Below are 14,867 nucleotides of genomic sequence, written 5' to 3'. Positions count from 1 at the left end.
CAGCCTTGTACATTGAAATTGTAGGGCCTAAAGATGCCCATTGTTACTCTCTCAAGAAGAACAGAAACATGTGGGTCATTTTGCTTGGATTCACTGGTGTGTGTGGCATAAAAATGGATCAATAAAAGTTGCCCCTTGAGGATTCTGTTTTCTGATAGGTGTAATATTCTTGCACAATGGAAAGTATGAAGAAGTTAGTACACCTGGCATCATGATGGGGGGGGGGCGCTAGGTGAAAGAATTTGGAAGGAAATACCAGAACTGCATACCATTTAATTCCGAGCGGAACACTGAGGGAAACTGCTTGCCAGACAAGTGTTCTGCTCTCCTAAATTTTCTGTGCAATGGGAGAAGAAGAGGTCCTGATGGCCCAGAGCAAGGCCATACAAAAATACGTTGCATGCATATTATCTGGGTTCTGCATTCATGAGTAAAGCTTATTCACAGTTTCATACAGAAGTTTTTGCTCATCACACGAGTGTCGCAATGTAACATATATATCGTCAGCAGAACTGATAGCAATTTGGAGTCTTCAGATAAATAGCACTCGGGTAGCCTGAGGCTAATTTTCCACTCCAGATTCTGCAGCATAAAATTCTTTGGAAATGTATAAAAATAATAAAGCAGCATGAGCAGTACACTCTTTATTATAAATTGAGTGACATCACTCCATTTTTGCTGGCCTTTCTCTTTTCTCTCCCTCCCCCATTCATCTTGAGGATGTGGGACGTGGCTAGGCAAATAAGGCCAAGAAACAGAGTGACTAGCCATTAACACTTCAGAGGACTGACAGCAAGCACTTCACTTAATCATTGTTATTGGGAAGAAAGACAATATTAATCAGGGCCTTTGTCACTATTAATCAAGGTAGAGACAAAGGATTTTGCTGCGCTGGTATTCCTAACTGCACAGCACTATGCCCCCATTCATATTCCATAGAACAAGGTTCTTCATTCAGACGAATCCAGTTTGGACTGGTTGGAATTTCCCACTGAAAGTCCAGCTCTATATAGTAATGAAGACTTCCTCCAATCACCTTCTTTAGTGGTCCAGGGTGGAACAGTCACAACTCATTGGTAAATGCTCCTCCCCTGGAGGCAGGCAGGTTCGTTGGTCTTTTGCCGACTCCTTTTGCCGATTGAGGGCTTCTCCCTCACAGCCAAGCTACAAGTGACGCCTTACACAGGTTGGACACTTGTCAGCTTCCCTCAAGTTTTGATGGGAAATGTAGGCGTGCTGGTTTTACAGCTTGGCTCTCCATTACAGCTGCAAGACCAGGATGCCTACATTTCCCATCAAAACTTGAGGGAAGCTGCCAAGGGTCCAACCTGTGTCAGGCGTCCCTTGTAGCTTGGCTCTCAGTCTCCCAATTTTAGTTCTGTCTGGCTTGCAGATAAGTGGTTGTTTCTTTGTGCTCAGCAAAGAATGTAGTAACTTCTGTCCTCCACAGTCTTTTTTTTTTTCTTCCCTTGTCTACCCGTCTTGAGGGGCTTCTCATCTACTGCTGCAGGAGCAGGGTTGGGGTGTTTTTCTGGCATACCCTCCCCTTGGCTCCCAGATTCTTTCCCTGGGAGGGGAGAAATACTTCAGGGACTCCATTTGAGGAGGAGGATGACAATGATGATGCAAGCCTCGGTCCTATAACTGGAGCCAGAACCCAAATTGAGATTTGCCTGTAAGACTTCCATTTTTAGTGAGCAGAAAAATTATGTTCCTGGCTCACGTTATATGATTCCCTGCTCCTCTTTCCCTTTGGATCAGTACTAGGGTTGCGGCTTTGGATCCTGAGAGTGTTGAGCTTCCCCGGCCTGCTTCTGTCTTATGAATGATAAAGTGCCTGTCTCATCATATGTCTTACCTGTGCTTTTCCTGGGTTACCTTCTAGGATTACTGGTTGCCTTGTATGCTTATACCTCTGTGTTGGGCATCATAACTTTGCCTGGAATCTGCATAGATAGATATCTATAACCAGCTGGGTTTCCTCTCCCCACCCCCACCTATTGCCTCACTTTTAAGGAATGTGGAACCACACGGAGGGAAACAAAAACCTACACCCACAAACAATGAAAATTCTAATAGTAGTTAATATACAAACTCGTACAACAGACAATATATCAAAATATATCCAACAGCGCTGAACAAGAAACGAACTGTATGAACCCCTGTGTGTTTATGTGCTTGGAATACTTATATGCTTAACATAGTTATTCTGGTGCTGAGTATTATTATTCCATGCTTGACATTATTTTGACTGAATGAGTTGCTAATTCTCTGGCTCAGCTTATTGCATTATTCCTTTTAATAAACATATTTGATTTTACTGTCTCTGATTCTCAGGATTTTTTTCAAGGTTTGTGAAAGAGTTGCACTTTTACAGCAATTCCCTTTTGCCATTTATGTGTAATCACCTACTGGGCATTTGCTCAGTTGGATGTTAAACCTGAGCTCCTTTAGCGTGGCAGAAGTAAGTGCTCACATGTGCTCAAGAAAGCACATCTGTGGTAGCCACACACCTGTTTGAATGAGGTCTGTTTCCTAAACACAAGCTAGAAACCTGTCTTCTGTTACCTCTTGCTCTCTATAAGGGTTGAATCCTGGCTAACGTTTCTGTGGGCACAAGCTGTGGAGTGCAAGTTTCCCTTTCCCCCTCCAATGGGAGTCAAGAGCTTCCCCTAAATCCTGTCTCAGGGGATTTTGGGGCTCTTGACAGTATAGGCAGGAAAATCAGTGCAAATGGAAGCCCTTGCACCAGGGGAAGGGCTAGTCAGGATTCAAGCCTAACAAAACTGCAGGCTTAGGATTTAACATCAGGCTAAGGGGAATCAGTAAAGGTACTGAGCCCCGTGGCGCAGAGTGGTAAGCTGCAGTACTGCAGCCCAAGCTCTGCTCACAACCTGAGTTCGATCCTGGTGGAAGCCGGCTTCAGGTACCCGGCTCAGGGTTGACTCAGCCTTCCATCCTTCCAAGGTCGGTAAAATGAGTACCCAGTTTCCTGGGGGTAAAGTGTAGATGACTGGGGAAGGCAATGGCAAACCACCCCGTAAAAAGTCTGCCAAGAAAATGTGATGCAACGTCCCCACTTGGGTCAGTAATGACTCGGTGCTTACAGAGGGGACTACCTTTACCTTAAGGGGAATCAAACACATGTGCTTCTGAGTTTTAAAACTATGAATTTCTGGGGCAGGCTTGGAAATAGAAACAGAGATTGGAATTCAAAGAATAACCAAGGAAGATTTTATGCAATGAAACATACTTAAGCAACCAGACTGATAATCAAGCACAATAGAGTACCAAATACCAAACTGTCCATAGGAGATATTAGCTGTTCCTATGTTCACTCACATACACACACAACGTGCCATGTGTAACTCAACAGGCAGGCTGAGGGGAGAAAATAAAGAGGGTAGCTGGGAAAGTAAAGGATTATATCTTCTCTCTTTACATGATTCCACACAGGGAAGCTGTATCGGGTAGTTTCCAAGCATCTAGACTAGGGATCGCTTTGAGATCTATACAATCTGGAAAGGAGTGCTGTCCAAGGTCATTTAGGGATCCAAGCAAGCAGATCCAGGTGATAATCCAGGAGAGAGAATGATGAAGGCTGCTTGTTGTATAGGTGTGTCAAAGGATAATAAGAACAGATGTTTGATTTTGCAGAGCTGAATGGCGGCAAGGGTATCTGAAGTAAGCTACTGGATTGGCTTGGAAGGGAGAATCTGAGAATGCGTAAGGTATAGGAGAGGCTTTCTAAATAAGAAGAGCCATAACAAGAGAAAGTTTGGCTATATTTGGGCCCAGCAAGACAATGTGTGACATGTATTGGTTTGGGGATCCCCCAACCCAACTCCTTTTATATGTAGCATAGGGAACTAACATTCCCAAATACTACTGGGCTGGATATGGCTTATGAGCAATGTGTGGGGCAGGAGAAGCTTCAACCTTCCCCCCTACACTGTTTTTTGGAACTGAAACAGTCATGTAGGAGCCATGTGAGTATCTGCCCTGTTGTGGGACTCCACCCCCCACCTCCACTCCCTGCCGTTTCTGAAGTTTCTCCTCTCCCTGCACCTCACTCCTCGGCCAGATTCAGCCCTGCAGTACTTGGGAATGTTAGTTCACTAATGTGACAAGTGACAAGAGTCTGGTCAGACAATCCCCAACTAGATTCACATCACATGTATTGCCTAGTTGAGCTGTTTGGGGGAATACCTCCTTTCTTTACAGGTTGAGATGACTGGAGGTCTTTTCTGCTTGGCAAGATCAAACAACAGAGCAATTTTTTCATTCCTGGAAAGATTGTTTTGAGTGCCAGTTGCAGGGCAGATTAGTAGTTGTAGTTGTATGTTGACAAAGTAAAGTTCTTGCTGGGGGGATTTACACTACCTTTGTTACCCCAATGGGGGAAGCTCCTTGCATTCAAGGAGATGTAGCGAGAGGAGATGAACAGGCAGTTTTCACCTTTGTATACCAGGATTGCTCCCATAGAGAACTCTCAAATAAACAGACAGATGTTCTAAAGGAAAGGTTTCTTTATTAGCAGAGCAATAAAAAGACAAACACACAGAATACACGCATCTAATTAAGTAGGAGCACACATTTAAAACAATAGAGCAGCATAATAGTAAAGCAGCATAGTAGTGAAGGCTATGGTTCCTATTTCCTAGCATATAATTAGAATAATGGAGGGAAAATGTAAAAAGCCCACCCTTTCACATGTCACATGAAGCGATCACAGATAAATGGCATTATATTACTTCTTGCTAATGCTATGTCTTTGTAAACTTGTGTTAATTTACCCTATGGCATTGTTTATGGAAATGTCCTAGATATCGATTGTACTAATCTCACACTGTGTAATCCGCCTTGAGTCTCAGTGATAAATGATATAAATAAATAAGTAAATAAGAAAACAGAGGAAAGTTGGAGAGAGTAGTTGGGATGGGGTGATATTTACCAGTCCTGAAGAGAGGAGAGGCCTGTGGGAGCAGTAGCAAAATGACCAGCATTTCACTGAGAGAAGAGGGGGCTCAAGCAAACTTGAGGGTTGATGTTTGTATCCAGAACACACACACACACACACACTGAGCACATGGCTGGACAGCCCATAGTGAAACATGCCCTCAGGCAAGACTAACATCTTGCAGCCAAAGACAATAGCTTGATGGCTGTCTCCGGAGGAGGACCGATGAATTGGGAAAGGTGTGATATGACTATCGGAGCTGGACTATAGGTAAAAATATTGCTTGATGACCTAGTAAGTGTTGGACAGGAAGGCTATCAGGTTTGCTGAATAGCCTGATTAGGTTGGCTGGGTGAGGGGAAGCACAGAAGGACGTTGATGGCATTAAGCTGGGAGTCTCCTCAGGAAGCCTCATTATCTCTGCTTCTCTCCAGGGCATGGGGGCCGCTCAGTCAGTCATTCCCCTATGACTCATGTCTTGGTAACTTTCCAGTCTCCAGGCCAGCTGGCATCCACTCTGCCTGGGGCCAAGCAGTGTCTAGGACTTAAGGCAAGGGGTTTATGATATTTCATATCCATAAACTGCTTTTTTAGTATGAGGGGAAAGTCTGATTGCTAACACCTTCTCTTTACTTATTAAAATGCATGCTCACTAATGTGACTGCATTTCTTTTCCAGAATATTTTTTTCTTGTCTGCATTTAAAAACAAGATTACCAGGATATTTTACTGACAACAGCAACAACAAAAAAAGTAGCATTCAGTTATATAATGCATGGATCCAGAGACACTTTCTGAGCGAGAGAATGTTTTGTGGAGATAGCAGCTTGCAAAATAGCAATTTGTACAATTCATTATGGAAATGAATTATGGAAGCCCCCGCCCCAAAAGGGATTAGCTTTACATATCCTCTCAGGCATGATCCATGGCAGAAAAGGTTTATCAATAGGGCAGAGGAAATCATCCAAGTTTAGGCAAGATAATGTGGGATGTGCATTAAAAATGTATGAAATGAATGTATTTTTCACAGCTTGCAGGTAAAAAACTATTGGTGCTTCCCATGAAATTTAAATAACAGGTATTCTCTACATTTTGGGTTCCTGCTTCAGAAAGGCACATATTTGTTGCCTAGTGCTGCAAAATGACGTTCTGCTCAGTACACAGTGATATGTATGCCATCATGTGGAATAGTAGGGGGGCTTACAAATCAAGGGAGAAAGAAATTCTGGGGTCAATAAACAGCTACGTTAGAAGTGAACGTTTCCAAGAACAGAGAGACCCAGAGACACATGATGTCCAGCAGCGGTGCCAGGGTTTTCGGCGCTCGCAGCTGGCCTGCAGGCCAAGCACCCCTGCGCGCGCACATGCATATGCGCCAGCCTGCGTGATGATGTCATATGTGACGCACCTCCTCCAGCGCCCCCTCCGGCACCCCGCGTCCTGAGGCCACCGCCTACCTCTCAATGGGCACGCCGGCCCTGATGATGTCAATAGTATGGCCAGTTTGTATATTATTATGGCAGCAGAAAGAAATGAGTCCTTGCCATGGAAACTGAGGCAGTAGTGCATAAACTGTACCTAAATGTGAGTGTGGTGGCTGGAATGTTGGACTAGGACTTGGGTTCAAATCTCCATCAACTCACCAGGTCCTCTTGAACCAGTTGGCATCTCTCAGTCTACCCTGTCTCACAGGATTATTGAGGTGATAATATGGAAGAAGGAAAAACACATGCTGTCCTTGGAGGACAGGCAGGACAAAAATGAAACAGATAGGTGGATACATAAGGTGGCTATGGGTTCACATGAATGGCAGCTCCATTTAACCATAACTGCTAGCCCAGTGGGGGCTGTGTGCATTCTTAAACAGATGCCCTCAGGAATGCATCAGATCTCAGAGGAGCATTTGGATGGGGCCCCGATAAGTGACGCAAGTAAGCTAGGCCAGGCGGTTGCTTCGTGGTCAAGATGGGGGCTTGCTTAATCATTCCATAACAGAAGTTATCATGGCCAGTAAGAGTTGGTGAGCTTAATCTATCTCTAATTTACCTAGAGACCAAAAACCTTTCTCACCACCCTCTTGTCAGAAATCTATTTTCTGTGATGTTATCGTGGAATTTCTCTAACACAGCTCAAGTTCCTCCTTAGTTTAAGTTTGGCCTTTTTTTCCCTGTTATGTTCAACTTCTCAGGCAAGAAGGGCTACATTTGGAGAAAGCGCTTAACTGTAATTTGCTATTTGGTTTTTAAAAGAAGGAAAATGACGTATCTTTAAAAGAAATCTAGGAGAATGTGAAGCAGACCCTTCCTGTGTGTGAAGGCTGGTTGCCACTCAATACCTACATAAATCTATAATGGCATCTACTTATACTTGGTTTGTCACTCACCTGCCACTCAGTGCAAAAGGAAGATAAAAACCCGTGGTTAAGAGGATTCTGAGCTAGAGAGTGTCCCCTAAGGGGATCTGTCTTTAGCTTCCATAGCATGAACGGCTCCCAAATAACGAGAAAGCTTTATTCGGAGGAAGCATGAGATAAATCCACTCATGTAAGAAAAAGATTGTGTTTTTACTTAGCTAAATGTTAATTTAGCTTTATGGGAAATGCCTAAAACAAAATCTAATACTTTGAATTAAAAAGGAGTTAAAAGGAAATGTGAATAAATCAGAGGCCATAGTTACCCTCTTCCAAGTCACAGCTCCTTGCTTTTGCACAGTGTCTAAGACTCTATATGGCTTGGGCCTGGGTTCCTTAAAGGACCACCTCATCCCATATTGACCGGCTTGCCAGTTGAGGATTTCTCCTCATGTCCTGCTTTCTGTGCTCCTGCCTACAGAGGAAAGGATAGTGACAACAAGAGATGAGGTTGTTTGGAGGTGGCACTTTGCCTTTGGAAAGTCTTCCCCCTTGAGGCTTGCCTGCTGCCTACTGTTCTTTCCTTTAGGTACTAGGCCAAAAGATTTCTCTTTATCCAAGGCCTTTTCCACACAGCTTACCTTGTTCCGGAAAACAGCGAAATCTCGCGAGAAGACGCAATAACAGCATCTTGCAAGATTTCGCTGTTTTTTGGAACAAGGTAAGCCATGTGGAAACGGCCAATGTCTTTTAACTAAGAGGCTCTATCTTTTTACTTGTTCATGCAGAAAGAGATGCCATAAACAGCCTCCAAAACAATTCTGGCATCGTAATCAAGGAAGCAGACAAAGGTGGAGCAGTGGTCATCATGGACAAACAGAATTATATACAGGAAGCAGAAAGACAACTCTCCAACACAACATTCTATAAAATACTACCTGCTGATCCTACGGAGCAATATAAAAGAGAACTCAATAAAATATTGAAGACTCTTCCCGTGGACATACAAGAATGCATCCATACGGACACACCCCAGGAACCACGGCCAGGAAAATTCTACCTACTACCCAAAATCCATAAACTGGGTAACCCAGGACGCCCCATCGTCTCAGGAAGAGACACTATCACGGTAGGAGTCTCAGGATACATGGACTCTATCCTCAGGCCCTATGCCACCAGCACACCCAGCTATTTACGGGACACCACTGACTTCCTCAGGAAAATACAGTCCATTGACAACCTACCTGATGACACCATCCTAGCAACCATGGATGTGGAGGCTTTATACACCAATGTCCCACATGCGGATGGACTGCAAGCCATACGGAATATTATCCTGGACAAAACCACAGCACACCTCGCCACTGAACTTTGTCACTTCGTACTCACTCACAATTACTTCGAATTTGGTGACAACTTATATCTACAGATTAATGGCACAGCCATGGGCACATGCATGGCACCACAATATGCTAACATATTCATGGCGGACTTGGAACAACGCTTCCTCAGCTCCCATCCACTGGAACCACTACTATACTTAAGATTCCTGGATGACATCTTCATCATTTGGACCCATGGGAAGGAAGCTCTTGAGAGATTTCATCAAGACTTCAATAACTTTCACCCTACTATCAACCTAAGCCTGGACCACTCTACACAACAGGTACACTTCCTGGACACCACTGTACAACTACATAATGGATGAATAAATACCACTTTATACCGGAAACCAACAGACCGATACTCATATCTACATGCCTCCAGCTACCACCCTAAACATACCACTTGGTCTATTGTCTACAGCCAAGCCTTACGTTACAACCGTATCTGCTCCAATGCTCTCGACCGAGACTCACACTTAAGAGATTTACAACAAGCATTTTTGGGACTACAGTACCCACCAAATGAAGTGAAGAAACAAATCAACAGGGCCAGACTAGTACCCAGAAACAGCCTACTCCAGGACAAACCTAAAGGAACTAACAACAGAACACCACTGGTTGTCACCTATAGCTCCCAGCTCAAACCCATCCAACGTATCATCAGTGAGCTACAACCCATCCTGGAAAATGATACCTCTCTCTCAGAAGCCCTGGGTGGAAGACCTTTCCTTGCCTACAGACAGCCCCCCAACCTTAAACGACTTCTCACTCACAACCATGAATCAGCCAGCAGAGTCACCAGCACAGGTACCAGGCCCTGCAACAGACCCAGATGCCAGCTCTGCCCCTATATCTACCCAGGGAATACAATTACAGGACCCAATGGCATCAACTACACTGTCTCTGGCTCTTACAGCTGCTCATCCTCCAATCTGATATATGCCCTCATGTGCCAACAATGTCCTTCTGCTCTGTACATTGGACAAACCAGCCAACCTCTACGCAAAAGAATAAATGGACACAAATCTGACATTAGAAATGGAAACGTCCAGAAACCAGTGGGAGAACACTTCAACCTACCAGGACATTCCATCAAAGACTTAAAGGTCACTGTAGTTCAACAGAAACCTTTCAAAAACAAAATCCAACGGGAGGCTGCTGAACTGGAATTCATATGCAAATTTGACTCTGTCAATCTGGGACTGAATAGGGACTATGAATGGTTATCACATTACCACAGGTAACAGATTTCCTTTACAGAGGTGGGGTCTGGGGGAGCTCAGTGGTACCTGGCGTGGGCTTTCGGGAACCACAGATCTCTTTGTCAGATGCATCTGGCAGGGAGAGCTGTGGTTATCGAAGGCCCATACTGCATTGGAATTGGATGGTCTAGCTGTTTGGCTTCCACAAACTAACAGGGCAAACTCCTTTGAAGCCAACTGATACACACACCAAAAGGAGATGTTTACATATACTAGCAAAGGAATGTTTTGATTGCTCCCTCCCCCTCCCCCCCTAATTGCCTCTTCTCTCTCCTCCTCTTCTGTATTTGACCAGTCTCTGTATCAGGCATCTGACGAAGAGAACTTGATTCTCGAAAGCTTATGCTAAAATAAAATTGGTTAGTCTTAAAGGTGCTACTGGACTCTTTTTGATTTTGCTACCACAGACTAACACGGCTAACTTCTCTGCTATCCTGAGGTGTATTTTTTCTACATCTTTTTAGACTGCAATATTTTTATGTGCGTTTATGCCATGACTTGCTTTTATTGGCAGTTTTTAACTGTTTTTTATTATTGACTTGAATTGTTTTACTAATATGTTTTTAGTATTCTTTGTTTTTATTATATGCTTGGTTTTGTTTTATCGTTGTGAACTGCCTTGAGTAGGCCCAATAAAGTGGTATACCAATTTTCTAAATAAATAAATAAGCATATGCTTTATGCCCCTCTTGAAGTATCTCATGTAACAGTGCAGAAAACGTAAAGTAACTAGAGGTACATCTTTTTATAGTCAAAGATTCTCTGAGGTTTATAATATAAGGCTCTCACGGCTGATGGGGTTTAACAGTGCATGTTTTTATTACATTTATACTTCCTTCTATGCATCCCTTGTCTCCCCCGTAGTTGAAATATAAGCTGTAAACTCTTCAGCAGAGAGGTCTGTAAAGCAGCATGCACAGCAATGAATAATAATAATACTTTAATATTAGGCAGAAGACAGAGCTCAGTCTTTTACAAAGAGTAGATGAGCCAGTATAGTGTAGTCCAGTCTCTGACAAGGATATGAGAGATCCCGCTTCAAATCCCCACTCTTCCGTGGAAACTCACCGGGTGACCTTGGGCCAGTCATATCATACTCTCTCCGCTTAATTTACCTCATAGGTTATTGTGAGAAAAAAGGGGGGCAATATAATCTGCTTTGGGTACCCCTTGGGGAGAAAGGCAGGCTATAAATGAAGTAAGTAAATAAATGAGGCGATAAATGATTTTCTCCATACCATTTCAGTCTGCAGGTGACAAAACAGAATGTGTTACCATGGGATGGGGGAGATTCCTATAAACAGGTGATAATAAACTGGAATAGGCCTCCTTGTTGATGAGTACCGATAAGAATGTACCCAGAATGCTACATCCCTTCTTCTGCTTCAGCTAGAATTGCCAGATTGTCCCAACACAAACACTGGACACAGGGGTGGGAGTGGCAGTATTCACAGCAAGAAGGTTCTTTGTGCTTGGTCCTGGGCCCGGTGTGGTGATGTCACTTCCAGAAGTGATGTCATTGTGCTGGATGTTGTTATGTACTGATGAAGGGAGGGGGCATTTTTGTACATGGTGAAGAATTCGCAGAGGAAGTATGTGTATAATGTGTGTTTTTTGTCTAATGCTAGAACCGAATGGTTGTGGAATGAATAAAATGCATATAGCAATTACAAAAGATATTTTTGTTCCAACTAGCTTAACTAAAAGCTTCACTTTAGACTTTTGCTGGCCTAATACTACAAAAAATGGCTGTAGTTAGATCAAGGAAAATACAAAAATAAGAGAGCCAGTGTTGTGTAGTGGTTAGAGTGTTGGACTAGGATCTGGGAGATCCAGGTTCGAATCCCTGCTCTGCCATGGAAGTTTGCTAGGTGACCATGGACCAGTCACACATTCTCAGCCTAACCTACCTTGTGGGGATAAAATGGAGGAGAGGAGAATTATGTAAGCCACCTTGGGTACCCATTGGGGAAAGAGGTGGGGTGTTAATAAAGTAAAGTAGATTAAATAAATAAATAAATAGATACAGACACTAGGCATAGATTGAGTTTCTCCATGTTGACAGTGTTATGGAATTGTTGTTTTTTTAAAATGAGGTTCCTTGTAGTAGCACATTCTAAAAATAAAAGTAAACACACTTAAGTATCTGAGGGTTGATTTGAACGTTATAAGCTGGCAGGTCTTCCATATGGACTTTCCCCAGACATGCTCTGGGGGTTCCTGGGCGGGGGGGGGGGGGGGGGCTTGGAATCCTTTTCTCCTTGATCCAGGCTGTGCATGTCTGGGAATTATGTTGTCAGCTGGGAACTCCTGGGGCATGTCTCATGGCAGCTGCATTTCTACCACACGGATGTTGTAATGTGTAAATCAACACTAAATTTAATATACATTGTTTAGAGCTTTAAAAGTCACTACCAGCATCATAAGTTGTTGTATGGACAGCTCTGGGTGGACAATCCGAACTCTTGAACAATAGGCATCTTCTTACCAATGCATTTCTGAAAAGAGATCGTCACCGTGCTGTTCTCCCTCAACATTCATGAGGGAGCAATGCTTAGAATCACTATAGAAGCACCAGCTTCCTTAACTAGACTTGCCTTAAGTCCTACATGTTTTTTCTCCTAGCAGATGATGGATTCCAGCTATGAACGCTCATTTCCATTAAAATTTTTAATTTAATAAAATTACATTTAAAAACTTAGCCTAAAAGAAGAAGCTTCTGCCTTCCACCCCAGTTCCTGTGGTGGTTTTGTATTTTTTTATATTTGCAGGTAGTTTTCATTTTAGTGATCCTTCATCAGCATTCTGATGGTGAAGTCTGTTCTACCACCTCGGTTGTACCTCATTCTCCTATATGAATAACAACCACCACCACCACCACAACAATAACATTTGATTTATATACCGCCCTTCAGGACAACTTAACACCCACTCAGAATGGTTTACAAAGGATGTTGTTATTATCCCCAGAACAAAACACCCTGTGAGGTGGCTGGGGCTGAGAGAGATCCTAGAAGCTGTGACTGACCCAAGGTCACCCAGCTGGCTTCAAGTGGAGGAGTGAGGAATCAAACTTAGTTCTCCAGATTAGAGTCCCACTGCTCTTAACCACTACACCAAACTGACTCTATCGTTATGGTTTTGCCTGTTTTATTATATTTCAATTTATATACCGCTCATCCTCAGGGACTCTGGGCTGTGAACAAGTTAAAATCAATAAAAACAAGAAAACAACAATTCTAAAATCAACATACAATAATGAAATAAATTAACCAGATACATTAAGGTGCAATGGTGGGGAGAACCCCCCACCCCAAGGTAGGAGGCCGACATGGCACCACCCCCTTCAACCACCGAACGCCTGGCGGAACAGCTCTGTCTTACAGGCCCAGCAGAACGATAATATGTCCCGCTGGGCCTGGGTCTCCATTGACAGAGCATTCCACCAGGCTGGGGCCAGGACTGAAAAGGCCCTGGCCCTGGTTGAAGCAAGGCGGGCTTCCTTAGGGCTGAGGACCACCAGTAAACATTTATCCGCTGATTGAAGCGGTCTCCGGGGAACATACAGGGAGAGGCGGTCCCGAAGATATGCCAGTCCCAACCCACTTAGGGCTTTAAAGGTAAGAACCAACACCTTGAACCTGATTCGGAATTCAACCAGAAGCCAGTGCAGCTGGCGCAGGACAGGTGTAATATGTGACTGGTAGGATATACCAATCAGGACTGCGCCGTCGCATTCTGGACCAGTTGTAGTTTCTGGATCAGGCCCAGGGGTAGCCCAGCGTAGTGTTACAGTAATCTAGCCTGGAGGTGACTGTTGCATGGGTCACTGTAGCCAGGTCCTGGGGCGTCAGGTAGGGGGCAAGTTGCCTGATCTGACGATGGAAAAATGCAGACTTGGCAACCGCTGTGACCTGGGCCTCCATCGACAGGGAGGCATCCAGGAGCACGCCCAGACTCCTCACCTCTGGCAAAGTTGCCAGTGGTGTCCCATCCAGAGCAGGGAGCTGGATCCCAACATCTGGCAGCCCCCATCCCAGTTTTGCAGACATAAGTTGCAGCATGCTATATTTCTTTCTCTCCTTGTCATTAAATCTGTTTCACAAAACAATACACTTGAATTGGGATTTAGAACATAGGGTGTAAGCAGTATTATATATAATTCCAGTTAGGAAGCCTTGCTACAAAGTGGTGCTTAATATTGAATAGTGTTAATAATGAATGGGTGAACATCATACCACAGATGACATATTCCATTTAAAGTGGTCTTCGGTTTTTGCAGACTTCTCATTAGAAAGAATATTGAGAAAAAAGCAAAGTAATCGACAAAAAGAATATATTGCTATAGGTATGGGATTTTTTAAATGACTCTGAGAGATCTCAGCTGAATACTTACATATCAAGCAGCAATTAATCTTAGATGTATCTTTTAGCATGCTTTGCTTGCTCTCTCCTCCATAGCCATAAAGTAAGGGAAAATTGAACTTCACATTGTGACATAACCCTGGTATATGTTGAAATGTTTCATCTCTGTCTCTAAAGCATTTTTCTAGAAAGGAATTTTATTAATTAGCGCTCTTAAGTCGGAACCCATTGCTGATTCAATGCCATTGTTTGTTCAGGAATTAAACCTAATTGCCTAAATTCCTGGCATGTTAGTCTCCAATAGGAGACTTCTAGAATTCTGCAGAAAAGCCGCATTCTGCGTAAAGAGTTGTTGGGCAGATGTTTCCATTTCTCTATAGCAGAGTATCAACAGGCTTTCCATGTAATCAGATAGATCCTAAAGGTTGGCTGTATTTATAGGTCTTTGGTACATAGGGTTGCCAGGTTAAGTTCAGGAAATTCCTGGAGATTTGGGGGGTGGAGCCTGGAGAGGGCAGGGTTTGGGGAGGGGAGGGGCCTCAGAAT

At 43.6% G+C, this 14,867-nt stretch overlaps 1 protein-coding gene across 2 annotated transcripts in view; it reads left to right on the top strand.

Moving 5' to 3' along the window:
* LRRC20 (leucine rich repeat containing 20) overlaps window positions 1-14,867 on the top strand; it is a 142,357-nt gene that overhangs the window by 62,837 nt on the left and 64,653 nt on the right. The gene's annotated exons all lie outside the window — the stretch shown is intronic.

This window comes from Eublepharis macularius, chromosome 6 (genome assembly GCF_028583425.1).
Source record: "Eublepharis macularius isolate TG4126 chromosome 6, MPM_Emac_v1.0, whole genome shotgun sequence".
NCBI classification, from domain to species: domain Eukaryota; kingdom Metazoa; phylum Chordata; class Lepidosauria; order Squamata; family Eublepharidae; genus Eublepharis; species Eublepharis macularius.
The sequence above is the reverse complement of the archived record's forward strand: the minus strand, read 5'-3'. Positions and strand labels throughout refer to the sequence as shown.